General features: G+C 43.3%; 1 protein-coding gene and 1 non-coding gene across 2 annotated transcripts in view; one reads left to right on the forward strand and one right to left on the reverse strand.

Annotated features, from left to right (window-relative positions):
- Positions 1-8,587, reverse strand: part of ANXA4 (annexin A4) — a 51,678-nt gene extending 43,091 nt beyond the window's left edge. Inside the window, exon 1 of the mRNA XM_023757440.1 lies at positions 8,422-8,587. The gene's annotated coding sequence lies outside the window, so the exon portion shown is untranslated. The remainder of the gene's footprint in view (positions 1-8,421) is intronic.
- Positions 5,928-6,063, forward strand: LOC111826886. The gene has a single exon (XR_002830325.1). It is a non-coding gene; the product is annotated as a U4 spliceosomal RNA (small nuclear RNA).
- Positions 8,588-17,851: the final 9,264 nt, after the last annotated feature.

A 17,851-nucleotide genomic window follows, 5' to 3' on the forward strand; every position in this document is an offset into this window, starting at 1 on the left:
ACACAGGTGTCAATTGACAAATTAATGGATAAACAAAATGTGGTACATATGTACAATGATATACTAGTCAGCCTTAAAAAGGAAGGAATTTTTAAAAAATATTTTTATTGATTTCAGAGAAAGGAACCAAGAGGAAAAGAGAGAAACATCAGTAATGAGAGAGAATCATTGATTGGCTGTCTCCTGCATGCCCCCTACTGGGTATCAAGCCTGAAAACCCTGGCATGTGCCCTGACAGGGAATCAAACTCTGACCTCCAGGTTCATGGGTCAACGCTCAACCACCGAGCCACACCAGCTGGGCAAGGAAGGAAATTTGACACATGCTACAACATGGATGAACCTTGAGGACATGATGCTAAGTGAGATACTTAGAGTAGGCAAACTCCTAAAACAGAAAGTAGAATGGCAGTAGCAGGGGATGGAAGAAGGGGCTAATATGGAGTTACTAGTATATAGTTTAGCAGGTAGAGTTTCAGTTTCGTAAGATGGATGTTGGTGATGATTGCACAACAATGTAAATGTACTTAAAAATAATTAACTGTACACCTAACACTTAAGAACTGTAGACTTAAAAATAGTTAATGTGACAAATCTTATATGTATTTTAATGCAATTTGTAAAAGTAATTTAAAAAATGTGAACTCCTTTAAAAAATGCTCATCAACAAAACAAAAGGTTTTTTAAAAAATAATAGGATTTGTAAAAAAATAAAATAAAAAAATGCTCATCAAACTAACTACTAACAATATGTGCATTTTATTGTATGTGAACTATGCCTCAATAAAAAGAGGCCAAGGTCTCAGCTTTGTAGGGTGACAGAGGCCTCTCAGGGGAAGCATGCTGCTGTTATCCTTCATTTAGCGATAACCACTCTAAGGTAAAAATCCAACTCAGTGGAGAATCTAAAAATCCATATATCTTTTGCACAGCATCCTGGGTAAAATCATATGTCCTCAGGTATAACAATTATTCAAAGAAAAAAAATTGTCCAGCATAGTTAGGCTTTCATCTTGTTTCCTGATTCACTTCCAGAGTTATTTTAGAATCAAGGGTCACTTAAATTCCATGTTCCTTCTTCAGAAATACCATAAGTAAATTACTCTAGGCAAGTCAGAATTTAATGGAGGGAACCCAGTTGATCATAAGCTACTGGCATTGATCTCCAGTTCTCGTCTGTTCTATGACCAGGAACTCTCATAGGTCCAACTGCACTTGCGTCACCTCTGGCCTGTCCCTATGAGTCACAAACTACAGGCTACCTTATCCTGAGGCTCAAATCCCAAGGTTGATAGCTTCTCTTGTCTCAGCAACCGGAAGCCTTAGGGATAAAACAAGAGGAGTGCCTTCGATGGAGCACCTGAGTTAAGGAACTGTGAGGTGGGCCTATTAGTGACCCTAGTCACCCCCAAACCAGCCAAGAGGTGTTGAGGTAGATACCAGGGTGGTAGAATAGATGCTGAAGCATCACTACATGTTGGCTCTTTGTATTCAAATAATTTTCTCATCAGAAAAAAAAGAACCTTGAATTTAACATCTGGTCTTTTCTCTTATCGTCTTTCCCAAAGAAACTAAAATCCACTGCATCTTTCTTTACAAAATCCTTGTGATGCAGAAAGGGGAGAGACAGACTAGACCCAAACAGAAAACTAAAGTATAGTCGTCTTCCCTTATCCGCGGTTTCACTTTCTGTGGTTTCAATTACCCATGGTCAACCACAGTCCAAAAACACTGAATGGAAAATTCCAGAAATAAACAATTAATAGGTTTTAAATTTCGTGCTGTTCTGAGTAGCAGGGTGAAATCTCGCACTGTCCCATTCTGTTCCACCCACGATGGGACTCGCCCCTATGTCCAGCAACATCCATGCTGGATACACTACCTGCCTATTAGTCACTTAGTTGCTATCTTGGTTATCAGAGACAGAGAGAGCACATTCAGTATGTTACAATTGACTTTATTACAGTATGTTGTTATAATTGATCTATTTTATTATTAGTCATTGCTATTAATCTCTTACTGTGTCTAATTTACAAATGAAACCTTATTATAGGTATGCCTGTATGGGAAAACCCGGTGTACATCAGATTCAGTACCATCTGCAGTTTTAAGCATCACTGGGGTTCTTGGAACGTATCCCCCGTGTATAAGGGGAGATACTGTGCAGGAGGGAAGGGATTTGCAGTGAGTCCGTGAGAAAGGCAGCCATGCAGCCAGGCTTCCTGTTGTCCTGCTAGGTCTTATTTGCCTGTAGATAAGAAAACAGGTATTATGCAGTCTAGTCATTTCCCTACAACACCATTTCTGTTTGCCCCCGAGGGATGCAAACACTGCCCAGGTGGATAGGAAAAGCAGCTGAATTTTCCTTCATAGATTTTCCTTCAGTGGGCCAGGGCAGCCTTAGAGATCTGGGAGTGAGCTAAGAATAAACACTACTCTCAAATGTTCCATTTTACTCTGATGCCTCCTAGGCCCTACAAATCTTCTAGCTTTGTGGGCAACTCCCCCGGCCCTGGTTCAGCCACTCCTTCAGTGGGCCAGGGCAAGGTTCTAGTTCCAAATCTTTCCAGAATCCAAGTTGACCCTGGCAGAAGAATACAAAAACACAACTGTTAAAAATCTCCCACAGGGGATTTCTGATTCACATAAGGAACTTGCTATTTCTGATGCCGCCTCTCCCGAATTCTCATTAAAAACCTCATGAAGGCCTGGCCAGTGTGACTCATTGGATTGAGCATCCTTCCTTGTACCAAGAGGGCAACAGTTCGATTCCCTGTCTGGGCACATGCCCAGGTTGCGGGCTCTGTCTCTGGTGGGAGTGTGCAGAAGGCTGCCGATCGATGTTTCTATCTCTCTCTCCCTCTCTCTTACTCTCTTTTAAAAATAAATAAAAATATATATTTTTTAAAACCTCATGAAGGTATGGGAAGACAAAGGAAGAAACTCAGGACAAAACCAAAACACTAGGTCTGACATGAGATAAGTTAGGAGATGAGAGGAACTGAAATTAACTTAAGGCAGATGGAGTGTGTAGTGTAGTAGTTGAGTGGATGCTGAAGCATAATTGCATGTTGGCTCTTTGTATTCAAATGAGAACGTATATGATCATACATTAATTCTGAAGGTGGAAAATTTGATAATTATACATTCTTCATCTCTGTTTCATTCTTCTTCTTTACAATGTTAAAATGGGCAGGTGATATTGGTAACTCTTTTCCTGTGTATTCTTTCAGAAGTAGTTAATGTATTAACAAGTATATAAGAATATAGATGGCCTCTGTCATTCTTATCAACAGAAATGGTAGCTTACCATGAAAACCTATATTTTGCTTTTTTAAGAAAAAAAGTATCTTTGATATCATCTTATATCTATTTCTACCAATCTGCGTTACTTTTTTTTAAAGCCTCACCCAAGGATATGTTTTTTAAGAGAGAGAGAGGGAGAGAGAAAGAAATATCCATGTGAAAGAAAAACATCAATTGGTTATCGCCTGTATGTGCCCTGACCGAGGATTGAACCCACAATCTCCTTATGTGCCCTGACCAGGAATCAAACCCACAGCCCTTTGGTGTACGGGACAACACTCCAACCATCTGAGCCACCCAGCCAGGGCAATCTTATTACTTTTTAAAAGCTGCATAATGTTGCTTTGCATGGATAGCCCATAATTTAATCAGTCTCTTACTGATAGACCTTTAGGCCATTGATAACCTTTTATTGCTACAAAAGAGGCTGCAATGCATATACCCTTGTACACATGTCTCTACACACATGCCCAAGTACATCTTTGGAATAAATTCCTAGAATTCAAATTGCTGGAACAAAGGTAAATGCATTTTTTTTTTTTACAAACATTGCCCAATTTCAGGGCTTTTTTTTTTTGGTTATCAAATGATCTTAGCCAAAACACCCATATCAAATGATCTTTAATTGAAATATCCTCCTTTGTAGTTCTTTTTGTTGATGTTTTGATGTTGTTGTTGCTGTGTTGTTGTTGTTGTTAATCCTCACCCAAGGATATTTTTTTCCATTGGTTTTTGAGAGAATTGAAGGGAGGGAGGGAGAGAGGTGGGGGGAGAGAGAGAGAGAGAGAAACATCAATGTGAGACACATTGCTTGGTTGCCTCCTGCATGTGCCCTGACCGGAGCAGGGGATTGAACCTGCAACCCAGGTATGTGCCCTTGGTTGGGAATTGAACTCACAACCCTTTGATGCGTGGGCTGGTGTTCTAACCACTGAGAAACACTAGCCAGGGCTCCTTCGTAGTTCTTAACTAGCTGGGCATTCCACTGCACTACTGTTGATTTGTTGATGTCATCTATGATGTCATGAGGGTGGCAGCCATCAATATTGCAGCCCACAGACTGGGCAATCCAGGGCAATTCTTAACTTACTGTCTATATACCTGCTAGGTGTCTGTGACTGGGTTTAGAAGGGTGTCTGTAAACCCCTTGAAACTGTATGAAAAATGTCAAATGTGTGTTTTTCTCGAGACAGTATTCATGGCTTTAATCGGATTCTCAAAGGGGTCTGTGACTCTAACAAGGATAAGAACCAGTGAGTCAACAAGTCCTTGTACAGCATCAAAAAGCAACTGGAGCAGAAGTTGAAGCTAAGCAGGGCCCAGGGAATGCTTTCCTGAGCTCCCTGGAGGAGTGAGGGGGGGGATGCTTGAGGCTGATTATTACCACTGGGCTTGAACCTCTAATGGACCTCCTCCAGGGAAGATGGCTCAATTACACGTAAGTGAGGAACCTTGCTCCCACTCACCACAGGGCCCCTCTACATTACTTTCTGCTAGTAACTTACTATTACCTCCTGGAAGTGGAAAGGTGAGTGCCCTAAACCAGAGTTTCGAATCCATAGTGATTCTTTGGCCATTCATGGGGACCCCTGCTCCGTGACAAGTCAGGCTAGTCATGCTGCCTTATGTCTAGGCCTTAAAGGGTTAATGGTGTTGAGGAAGAAAGTTAAAGGTCTTTTCCAGAGTAATTTACGTTCTGGCATTTAGCTGCAATTTATGTCTGCTGGTGATTATAGATAAAAGATTCATTGTGGTATTCATGTCTAGCAGTCCAGACCAACAAGTGATATGGCAATTTCCTGACCTCAGACATCTTGAACCTTTCAAAAGAATTCTTCAGAAGTGGTGGTTCAGGTTTCCATAGCAAACACTTTCAGTCTCGTTCAAACACAACTGGACACCAACAACTTACTCCCATAAAACCAACAAGAGGCCTTAATAGAAATCCTAAATTCCTTGGGAAATTAAACTTTATTTTTATTTGTTTGATTTGGATATACTGTGAAATGATTACCACAGTAGGTTCTGCCAATACCCATCATCTCAGATATAATAAAAAGAAGAGAAGAAATACTTTTCTCCACATGAAGAGAACTCAGGATTTACTCTCTTAACATCTTTCTTATATATCATAGAGCAGTGTTAACAATCTTTATCACATTGTACATTATATCCCTAGCCCTATTTATCTTAGGGAAATTAGTCTTAATATAGTAACCCATCTCAGTTTCAACTTTGTTTATTTTAAAATAAGCAAAAAAGCCCTACCTGGTTTGGCTCAGTGGATAGAGCATCGGCCTGCGGACTGAAAGGTCCCAGGTTCGATTCTGGTCAAGGGCATGTACCTTGGTTGCAGGCACATCCCCAGTAGGAGGTGTGCAGGAGGCAGCTGATCCATGTTTCTCTCCCATCAATATTTCTAACTCTCTATCCCTCTCCCTTCCTCTCTGTAAAAAATCAATAAAATATATTTTAAAAAATAAATAAAATAAAATAAGCAAAAAACCTTGTTGGAAATCTATATTGGTCTAGAGGTGTTAAGCACTGTAAAACTAAGGGGTGAATTTGATGTGATAGGTATAATAAAGAAGTATAATAAAAAGCGAGAATGGGGACAATTTCAGCCTTGAGCAATGGCAATATCATAGCCAATGAGGTTTATCTGAGGTGTGATTATTGCTCATTGAGAATGGGGCCAATTTCAGCATTTACCACATTACTTAGAGTTCATAGCATAATAACAGGCCTATGGTTTCATTAATACTGTATTTATCAAACATGCACATATTCATAAAATGGTTAGAAGCATGCTTCTAAAACTTAGTTTATCAAAGCAAGGTCCAAGAAACACCTGAATTACAATCATCCAGAGAGCCTCTTAAATAGGCAGATTTCTGGGTCCTACCCCGTCCTACTAGATATGAATTTTTAGGAGAGCGACAAAAATCTGCATGTTGTGCAAGCTTCCTGGGGGATGTACCTGCAGCTTGGAAACCATGGCTTTAGAAGTCGTCTTAGGTTAGCCTTCTACCCTTCACAGCTCCATCAGAAATGGAGAATTCACAGCCTGTGAATACCTCTGCCTAGATACCTCTGGTGAGAGAGTGCTCACCAACTCCAAGCCCACCCAGCCTACGGGTTTCAAAAGTCACTTCCTTAAATTTAACCAGAAGCTACCGCCCCCAAAAAACTCCTACCCAGCTCTGCTCCACACAGAGTGAGCTGATTTCCTACCTGCCAAGCCCCTCAAGCATGTGTCCCCACACCCACCTCAGTCTACCCACTCTAGTGGAAACAGCTCTAGTTCTTTTAACCGTATTTTAAGATATGGTTGACAAAAGGAAAGTTAAAGAGGAAGAGAAAGATATTTGGTCAAGATTTAGTTAATAAGCCAGGAAGCCACAAATCCAAACCTCAAGTCACTACGAACCAAGCGCTGATGGAGCCATAGTCGGGCAGAGACTAAATCTGTTTCCAGTAGCCTGACCCTGACCAAAGACCATAATGTGGAGCCTTGGGAGCCTCATCTATAAAACCAGGTTAATAACCCCACCTCAGGCTGTATAATAAAGATTAAAATGAGTAACCTGGGTAACTGTTATTCAAAGTCCCTCCAGGAAAGACAATGGAGCACCTATCAAACTGCCTTCATAAGTAGCCCGAATTGCAGTGAAGCAAACCCTCAAGGGCTAGATTTGGGCCAAATCACAGCCCAAAGCCTGTGCAAAAATGTTTTGAAGTTTCCTGTTTTATATTAAAAAGGTATCTACACTTTGAATTCTACTCCAAAATTTATCTGTGGTTGTATAAAAAAAAATTTGGGTAAAATTGACACCCAAGGAAAATCCCCCCCCCCGCTTATTTATTCTGAAACTTTAGGTGATCCCTGGCCGTCTACCATCCCCTGGGCCTGCCATTCACCTCCATCTCCCTTGGAGAGGAGCAGGCTTAGTTTACAAGCAGATGAGCAAGATGAGGAAAACAAACGAGTGACCAGACATAAGCAAAGAAACAAGCCACAAGACATGAGTCTGGGGGTGACCAGGAGGCTGTCTTCAGATGCTGAGAGCTGGTGTGGTCCCACTTGAGCTTGAAATCGCTTTCAGAGAAAAATTATCCCTAACAAAGGCAAGAACACCTAGGAGGGAAATTCATTGACACCGTTGATTCGGTAGTTGTGTGTTTGTGCATGCTGCGTCTATGTGTGTATGTATGTATGTGTCCAAAGCAATACAAATCTGGCCTACGATGAATGTAGGGGAGCTGGCCTTGGCCAGACAGGGCTTTGGGAAGTAAGCCGGCCTTGGGTGGCTATGGTTACCCAGTTTCTAAATCCTGTCCCCTTCCTCTCCTGCTTGCTCTTCCACCTGTCTGCCATCTGACAAGTCCCTGGCTTGGCTATCAATAGAGTTACTTGCAATGGAAGGAGGAGGTGGGTTTCTAGAATTGATGGACAATGGGATGGATCATTCAGAGGAGGGGGTCCTATCCATTCTTCCCACAAATGTTGGGAAGATAGTTGAAAAGCAATAATATCTTTGGTCCTCAACTCTCCATCCAGCTGGCTAAAGCCACGACAAAGGAGTGAAACTGAACCGCTGGCAGATCAAACAATTATTATTATTATCTAACATAATAATAACAGATTCAATAATAATAATAAAATTAGTTACAGAGTCCTATGTGCCAGGCATTGTGTTGAGGGCATTAGATACACAAGGAGAGAAAAGGTAAGAAAGTAGGAGGAAGTTTCTTAAAAGGTTCAAGGAAAGAATTAAAAAGTAAAACTTGGGTGTTCGACTGAGTCAGCTCCAGGGAATATGAGCTCAGTCCTTTGTTTTTAATGCCCAAACCCGCAGAGTGCTTGGCGCGTAATTGGGGTCCAGAGCTGTGTAACCTGCTTTGGGGGTCCTTCTGGGTAAAGGCCGCGTTTGTCCCCTGGGAGCGAGTCCGGGCCGGGCCTCCCGCTCCACCCAGCGCCGCCCGGGCCGGCCGCCACTTGCCGGCGACGGGAACCCCCTCCCGAGCGCGGCGCAGGCCCGGCGTCCCCCGAGGCGCTCAGGGGCCGCCGCGCCCCCTTCCCCGCGCGCAGGACCCCGGCCCGGGGTCCCCTTACCGATCGCGCCGAGACGGGGCTTCGCCTGTCTTCAGTGGCTACGGAGGTCACACCCTCGTCGGGCTGGGCAGCCGGTCTTATTCCGTGCGGACCCGCCCCACTTCAGGGTGGAGACTGAGCCCGAGTTCCTGGTTGTTCCTCGGCCCACGAGACCGGAAAATCGTCCGGGGCGAAGCGCACCGGAACCCCAGATTGGGACCGCGGGGGGCGTCACCAGGCGGGGGGGTCTGCACCGGACACGTGCCTGCTCCCCAGGCATCGGCAGGTTCCACTCTCCCGGCACCGGATCGCCCAGCCCGCCCGGTACCGTCCGGCCCCGCTCCTGCCCTGAAGAGTGGGAGCTCCCGTACCCTCCGCGGCTCCGGTGCCCGCGGGCCTCTGCGCTGCAGCCGGGAGTCACGCCGCGAGTCAACTGCACTTTCTCACTGCGGGGCTCACGCTGAGCCTGTGGCTGGAAAAGTGGAAAGTCACATCATGGCCCTCTTGCGCGTTAAAATATACAGTGCAAGAGTTCCTAGTGGTTCCACTTCTCTCTGGTGGAAAACTGAGTTCCTTTCCTTGGGGGGAGCCTTTGGAGACAGGAGTTAGCAGCAGCCCCAGATCTTTCCCCCTTCACCTGTTCAATGACCGGGTTTGGTACTGGCCTGCAGCTCCTGGGTGCGCCTGGGCGCAGCATTCGCCCCTCGTAATACGGTTTAGTGTGTTCGTGTCCGCCTCCCCGCCTGGACACAACAAGCCTTTGGCAGGCACTGAGTCGAGGTCGTCTTTGCACCTGCGCTCAGTACCGTTTCTCTGCAAGCGCTGAGTGAATGCTTGCAGAATGAATGCGTTGAGTCTACAGGCAAATTCCGATTTTAACCAAGGGTAGGTAGCTTTGGGGGAGCGTGTTAACTATTCAACAGACCAAAATCCAAGCGGCTATGAGCACCCTTCAAGCTGGAGAGGACACATTAAGTGGTTTCATTTCAGATGCAGCTGAAGGATCAGACGGATGTGGATTCTAAACTTGGTTTTGCCCCTTTTCTCTGCCTGCAAACTTAAAGTTTCTGAGCTGCTGTTTATGAACCAAGGAGGAAGCAAAATTAACAAGACAAACAGTAGAAAAAGAATAAAATATGGATAATTCATTTCCTCAGAGAGACTATTACATCCCTTTAAAAATAACAATTAGGGAAATGCTGTCATTACCTGCCTTTTCTATTCACAGTGCACCCAGCTCACAGCTTCTCCTTTCTCCCCATAACTTCTCCCAGCCCAGGTCGGGAAGCCACAGCCAGAAGCTAACTTTTATGGGGTACAAAAGGCCAGGAATAAACCTGGGGCACCTTTCCTATTCCAGAGCTCCCACAGACTTAGGCTGAGACTAAATTTCAGCAGAGACCCTATCTTTGCTCTGCTCCTTCCTCTACTAGTACACTATCCTACTTCTCGCAGTTTCTCTTGAGAATATCCCTTCACGGAGGCACTTACCTGGGAGAATCCCTATCTCAGGCTCTACTTGGAGGAACCTGACCGAAGACACAGTGTTTTAAAAATTAATGTAGCTGTTGAAATGAAACACTCAAAGGAGCCTTTAAATTAAAGATAGCAGAATGAACACACACATTTGCTTCAACTCCCTCTGGAAATCCATCCAATAAAAGAGCAGTTTTGTTTTGTGTTGTTTTTAATCTCACGAGGACAAGGGAACAAGAGAGGAAAAAAATAACAAAATTATAGAAACCTCGAAAGCAGAGTGGCAGGTGATAATGGACTTCCTCAGACCCGAGAAAACTGACATCCAAACCAGGAGTAGGGAAAGCTGAGAAGCAACATGATATTGTAGAATTTCTCAGGATACGCAGGAATTTGCTGCATCAGGTACTTTTGAAAGTGGGTGTATAGTTAAGACTAAAACCAGGAGGATTTTTTTCTAAGTCTGTATAGGAAACTCTCAGACTCCTCCATCCCCTTGCCACACTGCACAGCTGCCATTGCCTCTCTCCTAATTGGGTGGAAAATTGGAAACATTCGCTGGAGGCGATAAAGCAGAGGATCTCCAATACGGGACATTTCAGTTATAAAGTGTTTTGGTTATCTAAGGCTGCCGAACAAACTATCCCCAAACCTAGTGACTTAAAACAATGACCGTTTTGTTATGCCTCATGATTTTGGGGGTCTGAATTTGGACAGGGCTTGTCTGGGCAATTCTTCTGTTCCATGTGGCATCAACAAAGGTCACTTGGTGGTCTTCAGCTGGCAGCTGGGCCAGCCTGGAGGATTCACTCACATATCTGGCACCCTGGCAAGGATAGCTGGAAGGCTGGTCTCAGCTAGCACTGTCAGCCAGACCTCCTACATGTGCTCCCTCCCCAAGGTAGTCTCAGGGTAATGGGATTTCCTACACGAAGGCTCAGGGCTTCCACAGAGGATACTCCAAGAAACCCAGGAAGAAGTTACTGGGCTTATTATCTAGGCTTGGAAGTCCCTGAATGTTATTTCTGTTGCATCCTATAGGTCAGCGGTTCTCAACCTGTGGGTCGCGACCCCTTTGGCGGTCGAACAACCCTTTCACAGGAGTTGCCTAAGACCATCCTGCATATCAGATATTTACATTACGATTCATAACGGTAGCAACATTACAGTTATGAAGTAGCAACGAAAATAATTTTAGGGTTGGGTCACAACATGAGGAACTGTATTTAAAGGGCCAGAAGGTTGAGAACCACTGCTATAGGTCATGCAAATCACTACGGCCAGCCCAAATTCCAGGGAAGGGCAATTAGGCTCTATCCCCGAATGGAGGTGTTATTGGACAGGGGCCACCCTGAGAGGGTCTGCTTCTGTCTGTCCCGTAGTATGTGGGCTCTGGACTTGGGGCAGGAAATATTTCACAGCGGGAGTCCAGGTGATTTTGTGACTGCGTTTATTAAAGTTGGGGACAATTAAATAAGGAAGAGCCTAGGATAGAAGAAGCAACAGGAGAAAGACTAGGTGGGCTGCTTTGGCTCTCTAAAAACGTTATGGGAAAGAAGTGAGCCAGGGCAGGGCTGCTGTCAGCTCACTGGAGAGTCAGAGAAAAAGGGGGCCTAGGGACAGGTTCAGGGGTGAGCCCCGGATGAGCTGACGCTGCCCATTGCTCCCCTGGTTGCAAGTCTCCTGGGATCCCTTAAATTTAGGAGATACATGCCTGTGGGAGAAGAAGATGGGGAAAGGGAAGGTGTGGGCGTGCTCCCAGGAGGGAGAGCGGGTGCTGTGTCCTATGTCTTGAGGGCTTTAAAGGCTGGGAGTTTAGGGAAGGTCTTAGGAAGGATCCCAACAGAATATTCATCAGCCTTTCCAGGTATAAACTTTTAGAATAGTGGTCTCCACCGATTGGTCGGCTCTAGGACAGGGCGTCATTAATCATCACAGCTGGTCCTGGCCTAGTCTGCCTGGTTTTGCTGCTTTTTCTGGGCCTGGATCTGACAAGCAACTGAGGCCTAGATGTTATCTCTAGGGAGGAAAGGTCAGGAGGGTCTAACCTGCATGACCATAGATGATATGCCAGGGGAGTAAAGGCCACCCTGGGGGCAAGGTCCAGCACCAGCTTTGCCTGTTGCTAGGCCCCGGGGGCTTTTGCCCTGGTGACCTTCTGCATCTGGCTGTAAATTGCTCAGCCAGCTTGTTCAGCTCTCTTAGTTTCCCCATTCCACTTGTCAAGGAATTTTCCTAGTTTCGTTCTATCCTGCCTCAGGGAGACTAACAAAAAGAAAATTGCTGCCAGCTTTAATCTACCACTCAAGACTAGGGGAGTGATATGAAATTGAAGATGTATATGAAACTTAATATGATGAATATGGAGCTGCTCAGTTGTCTTCACTTGGCTCCTGGAACACTGGTGGGGAGTTTGGAATACTCTACTCTTCTCTGGGGAGGAGTAAAGGTCTAAAGAGGCAGTCATCATTACTCAATGAAACTGGAGCAACCCTTTAGTGAACTCACTGTCGTTAAGCCCCACCCACTTACACACAAACAAAGCTTCCAGGCAGCACTTTATTATTTTATTTTATTTTATTTTTTAAAAATATGTTTTTATTGATTTCAGAGAGAGGAAGGGAGAGGGAGAAAGGAATAGAAACATCAGTGATGAGACAGAATCCATGGGGGACTGAGCCCGGGCGTGTGCCATGACCAGGAATTGAACCGTGACCTCCTAGTTCATGGGTTGACACTCAACCACTGAGGCACACCAGCTGGGCCTAGGCAGCATTTTAGATCTCACTCTTAGGGTTGCAAAGTAAAATACAGAACACTTAGTTAAGTTACAATTTCAGATAAACAACAAATAAATTTTTACTGAAGTGAAGCATCCATCTTATATAAAAACTGCTGTTTGAAATGTTAACCCTGCTATTTCTGGCTTCTGTAAATACTTGCTGATTTAAATAATAAGGAAAATAAGACTACTCCCATTTCAGAGAGGCCATTAAACCTTCTCCAGACGAAGTTATCAGTGCTGGCGTCAGGCCAAGCCTTTGGTTGAGGTCTCAAAGCCCCAGCACATACGGCCCTTTAAGAACTTGCAAAGGGAACTGGAAAAACCCCATATTTGGGAGACAAAGAAGGTAAAATAGTAGAAATACAGGAAACTTCCTGTGTGATTTCGCCCAGAATTTGAGAGACATTTTCCTCTTGGCTCTTGCGTAATAATAATAAATGTAACTCCATCTCTCTAAGCGTTGCTTGATTCTTCTCCGGTTTTCTGTAACAGAAGTATAAAACATTTATATACTATAAGTGTCCTAAATATTGCATGGGACAGACTTATACTAAAAATTACTTGTTATTTATCTGAAACTCAAATTTAACTAGGTGCCCTATTTTGTTTTGCTAAACCTGGCACTTTTAAATAAGAGCAGAGAGCTGAAGGTCATCAGAATTTAAGGGAAAGTTTTGACATGAAACATAGAACAGAAAAAAAAAAAGAAACTTGGAAGAAAGAGACTGTTTTCTTATAAATAAATTTATAAGAAATTGATAGGACAAAAATGTTAGTGGTCATTAGAATGGAACCTAATTTTGGGTATTTATTAATGAGAAATTGAAACAAAGTATTTAATTAGAAAAGAGCAACATGATTTGTTTATACAGACTGTTTTGGCTCTGAGTTATTTAACTCTAACAATTAGGGGTGTCTTCCCAGGTGTGGGCAGGACACCTTCTACGTGGGAGATTTAATTTCTGCACTCAAAGAGACAACAGAGGGCCAAGGTGCCCTTCTGGCACCAGCTGCTTGTCAAGTAACGTTAATTCAAAGAAATCAATATGCCATTGTGGGCTACTTTGGGGCAGCCTGTCTTGGGCACTGACATAAAAGATAAGAAAATTGGAAAGTCAGCTCAGGACATCTGGGAAACAGAGGAGAAAATATCACTTAAATAATTCAATTATGCTTTTTTAGAACTAAAGGACATACATTTTCACATTGCAAGTGCTTGCTGAACCCAGCGCAATGGACAAAAACAGAACCACACCAAGGAACATCAAGATAAAATTTCAGGAGACTGAAGATATAGAGAAGATCTTAAAAGCACCCGGGGGGAGGTGGGGGATGAGGTTTCATACAAAGAATCAAGAACCAGGTGGCATCCGATTTCTCCACAGCAACATGTGAAACTAGAAGACAATGCAATAAGGCCTTTACAATTCTAAGGGAAAATAATTTACAAGACAGATTTTCAGACCCATCCAAACTATTGTTCAAGAGTGGGGGTAAATAAAGATATTTGCAGGCATGCAAGATTTTACAAAATATTTCTCTCCTGTATCTTTTCTTATGAAGCTTTCAGATGGTGTGTTCAACCAAAACAAGAAGGTTAAAAAAAAAAAGTGAATAGCAGAATGGACAACTGAAAATCGGATGGTGGGAGGGGTGGTTATTTAACACTGGATTTATTGATTTCTAATTTTCCTTGACTATAGAGCAGCCGTGGGCAAACTACGGCCCGCGGGCAGAATCCAGCCCATTTGAAATGAATAAAACTGAAAAAAAAAAAAAAAAGACCGTACCCTTTTATGTAATGATGTTTACTTTGAATTTATATTAGTTCACACAAACACTCCATCCATGCTTTTGTTCCGGCCCTCCGGTCCAGTTTAAGAACCCATTGTGGCCCTCGAGTCAAAAAGTTTGCCCACCCCTGCTATAGAGTATAGCTAACATTTATATAAGCACTATGTTCCAGGCAGTATTCTAAGTGCTTTAGATATAATCAGTTAATCCTTGCAAGAGTTCTGTGAGTTAGACTCTTGCATAGAATTGTGTGGGAGAGGAAGAAACTTTTCTCTACCCTCAAGGTTCTTCTGGCTGATCTGGTAATCAACTAGACATGAGACAGATTAGCAAAATAACCAAATTTAATACATACATAGGCACGGAAACTTTGATATGAGTCAGAGACCCCTGCATGCACTCGAGTTTCAGAGATTAGAAAGGGGATCAGCTAAATGAAACATTCTGAGGTAGCGATAAGGTAAGATGCCTTGGGGCTTTAAGAAGAGCAGGTAGTAAATAGAAGTTTGTCCTGCCCTATAGATAAGTCAAAAGAGGCAAAGGCCCCTATTAAAGTTCTTTCATATAATTAAGGGAGGGGCAGATGTTTCTCTTGAGCCTTCAGCTAAAGTTGCCTTTAGCTCAAAACAATCTGCATACCATAGAGGCACATCTTGGGTAACTTGTTCTGGACCTCCACATCGGTATCAATAGGTATTACTACTGATGGTATACAATCATTTTTCATTGAACAGAATTGTATTAAACTTCCAATGGCAGATTGCATTTTCAAGACTGGTCTCACATGCTCTTGGAAAACTCTCCTCAAGTCAAGAGATGGCACCTCTGACCCTCTCTTTGAACCTGAGTGGGCTCCTTGGGGGGGCTTCTGTGACTATACAACAAAAGTAACTCTATGTGACTTTCAAGGCTGGGTGTTAAAAGGTGATACAGTTTCTATCTAGTTCTCTCACTCAGAACATATGCAGCCCTGAGCAGCCATGTAATAAGTTCGGCTGCCCTGAAGCCATCGTGCTGCGGAGACCACATGGACAGACCACATGAAGATAGAGTTGGAGGGGCCCTCGCTGTTCCAGCCCCAGCAGTTCAAACTTTCCCAGTTCCAGTTCTTTAAACTAACCAATGACAATCAAGGGAAGTGCGAGCCATAGATATGACCACATCCTGTGTAACAAGACACCGACTTGCGCCTGGCCAATCGGCAGGGCCCACAGTCCTTTCTCCTCCCCTTACTCCAACCCCCTATAAAACCCCTCTTCCCACAGGGCTAGCTCTCTCCACTTGCTGCTGCGTCAGTAAGGAGGGTAGGGGAGCCAAGCCCAGGCTTGAATAAAGACTCTTATGCTTTTGCATCGGACACAGCTGGCTCCTGGTGTGGTTTCTTGGGAATCCTGAAATCTGGGCATAACAAGCATCCATGTAATAAGTTCAGCTGCCCTGAAGCCATCGTGCTGCGGAGACCACATAGATAGACCACATGAAGATAGAGTTGGAGGGGCCCTCGCTGTTCCAACCCCAGCAGTTTAAACTTTCCCAGTTCCAGTGCCAGACGTGTGTATGAGGAAGCCTTCAAGATGACTCCAGCATTGTCTGTTAACTGAGTGAACCTGAGTGAGAAGTATCTACTGAGCCCAGTCAATCCCCAGAATCATGAGAGATAACAGTAGTGAATAATTGTTGTTCCATACCTCAAAAATTGGGTGTTATTTAATGAAGCAATAGATACCCAAGAACCCTTCAGATAAAAGGTGTGTGTGCCTGGGGGGAGTAGTGGGGGGTAAGGGGGAAGCCGGTGAGTGGTTAGCCCAGACTTCTGAATCTTCCTTCCTAGTACTCTTTGAGATGGCCCATGGCATGTGAAGAAGGGGAATGCTTACCTTGATTGGCAAGCTCCTCTCTGTAGATGTCAATCTTAGGAGGATAGCCAGGCCACTGGCCATGAAGGATGTGAGGACGAAGGCCAGATAACCTTCGGCCACTCGGGACAGTGGCTTTGGAAAACATTGAGAAGAAAGCTTGCAAGGGTGACGCTCAGTGCCAGATGGCTCCTCCGCAATCCTTTTAGGCTGCTGGAAGGTAATCAATTCTTCAGTCTAAGATGCGAGAAGATTCTAATAGCATCCAAATAGGCAGGCTGGGAGCCAAGAAGAATGAGCTCATCCTGTTGGGGAACAAATGCAAAGTGTGGATAAAACTTTTAACTTTCAAGGATGACTAAGCATAAAAAGTGTACAGAAGTATAAAAATTCTGAAACATAGCAAAGAAAACAGTACGTAAGAGTCAGAGGAAGAAACTATCTTTTTCCTTTAAGTTTCACAATATGAAGCAGAAGTAAATTTTAAGCTGTCTCTGCTACGTCTTTGATAGATGAAACAGACAAAAAAAGAAGTAATCTGAATAATATTGTTCATGAGGTAGAATTAATAGTTATGAACTGGACCAGACTCCATATTCTACAGAGAAAGCACCTTCTTTTCAGTCATCTACTGAATATAGGGTGGGGCAAAAGTAGGTTTACAGTTGTTCATATGGAAAATAATACAATCATCAATAAGTAATAATACAAGAAATAACTTTTGTGTACTCCCAACTGTAAACCTATATAAAAGAATGACTATGAAGAGACATTTTTCTAGAAATTCTTAACTGTATATTACACTGAAGTTTCTTGAAAGGAGCATTATGACATTTTGGATTGGATAATTATTTGTTGTGGGAGACTGTTCTGAGCATAGTCGGATGTTTAGCAGCGTCACAGCCTTTACCCATTAGCTGTCAGTAGCCCTACCCCCAGCGTGACAACCAAAATTGCCAAAGATGTTCTGGGAGCAAAATCACCTCCCATTGAGAGCTCCTGCTCTTCTCATGTAGTCCTATTTTAAAAATAAATTACCAAACATCAAGTAACTCAGGAATAAATCAATGAAAACTGTACAAAACAACTACACTGAAAACTATAAAACATTACTGAGAGGAAGAAAGATCTAATTAAAGGGAGGGAAGAAGTAGGTTCATAATTGGAATTTGATATTGTAAAATATGTAATGCTCCCAAATTCATCTACAGATTCAACACAATTTAAATAATCCCATCAAGTGTTTATGATATGCGTATGGAAATTAACAAACTGATTCTGAAATGTAGACTGAATAGCAAAGGGCCAAAAATAGCCAACTCTATCTTAAAGGAGAAGATCAAAGCAGAAATAGAAAGACATCAATATTTAATAATATGGCCCTATGTCAGTATGGTACTCCCACAAAGATAGATATATAGACAAATGGAACAGAAGAGAGAGGACAGAAACAGCCCTTCACCCATGCACTCACTAGATTTATGGCAAAGGTGGCAGTGCAGTGGAGAAAGAATGGATGTTTCCATAAATGGTGCTAGGT

The sequence above is a fragment of the Myotis lucifugus genome, unplaced genomic scaffold, assembly GCF_000147115.1.
Source record: "Myotis lucifugus unplaced genomic scaffold, Myoluc2.0 scaffold_108, whole genome shotgun sequence".
In the NCBI taxonomy this organism is placed as follows: Eukaryota; Metazoa; Chordata; class Mammalia; order Chiroptera; family Vespertilionidae; genus Myotis; species Myotis lucifugus.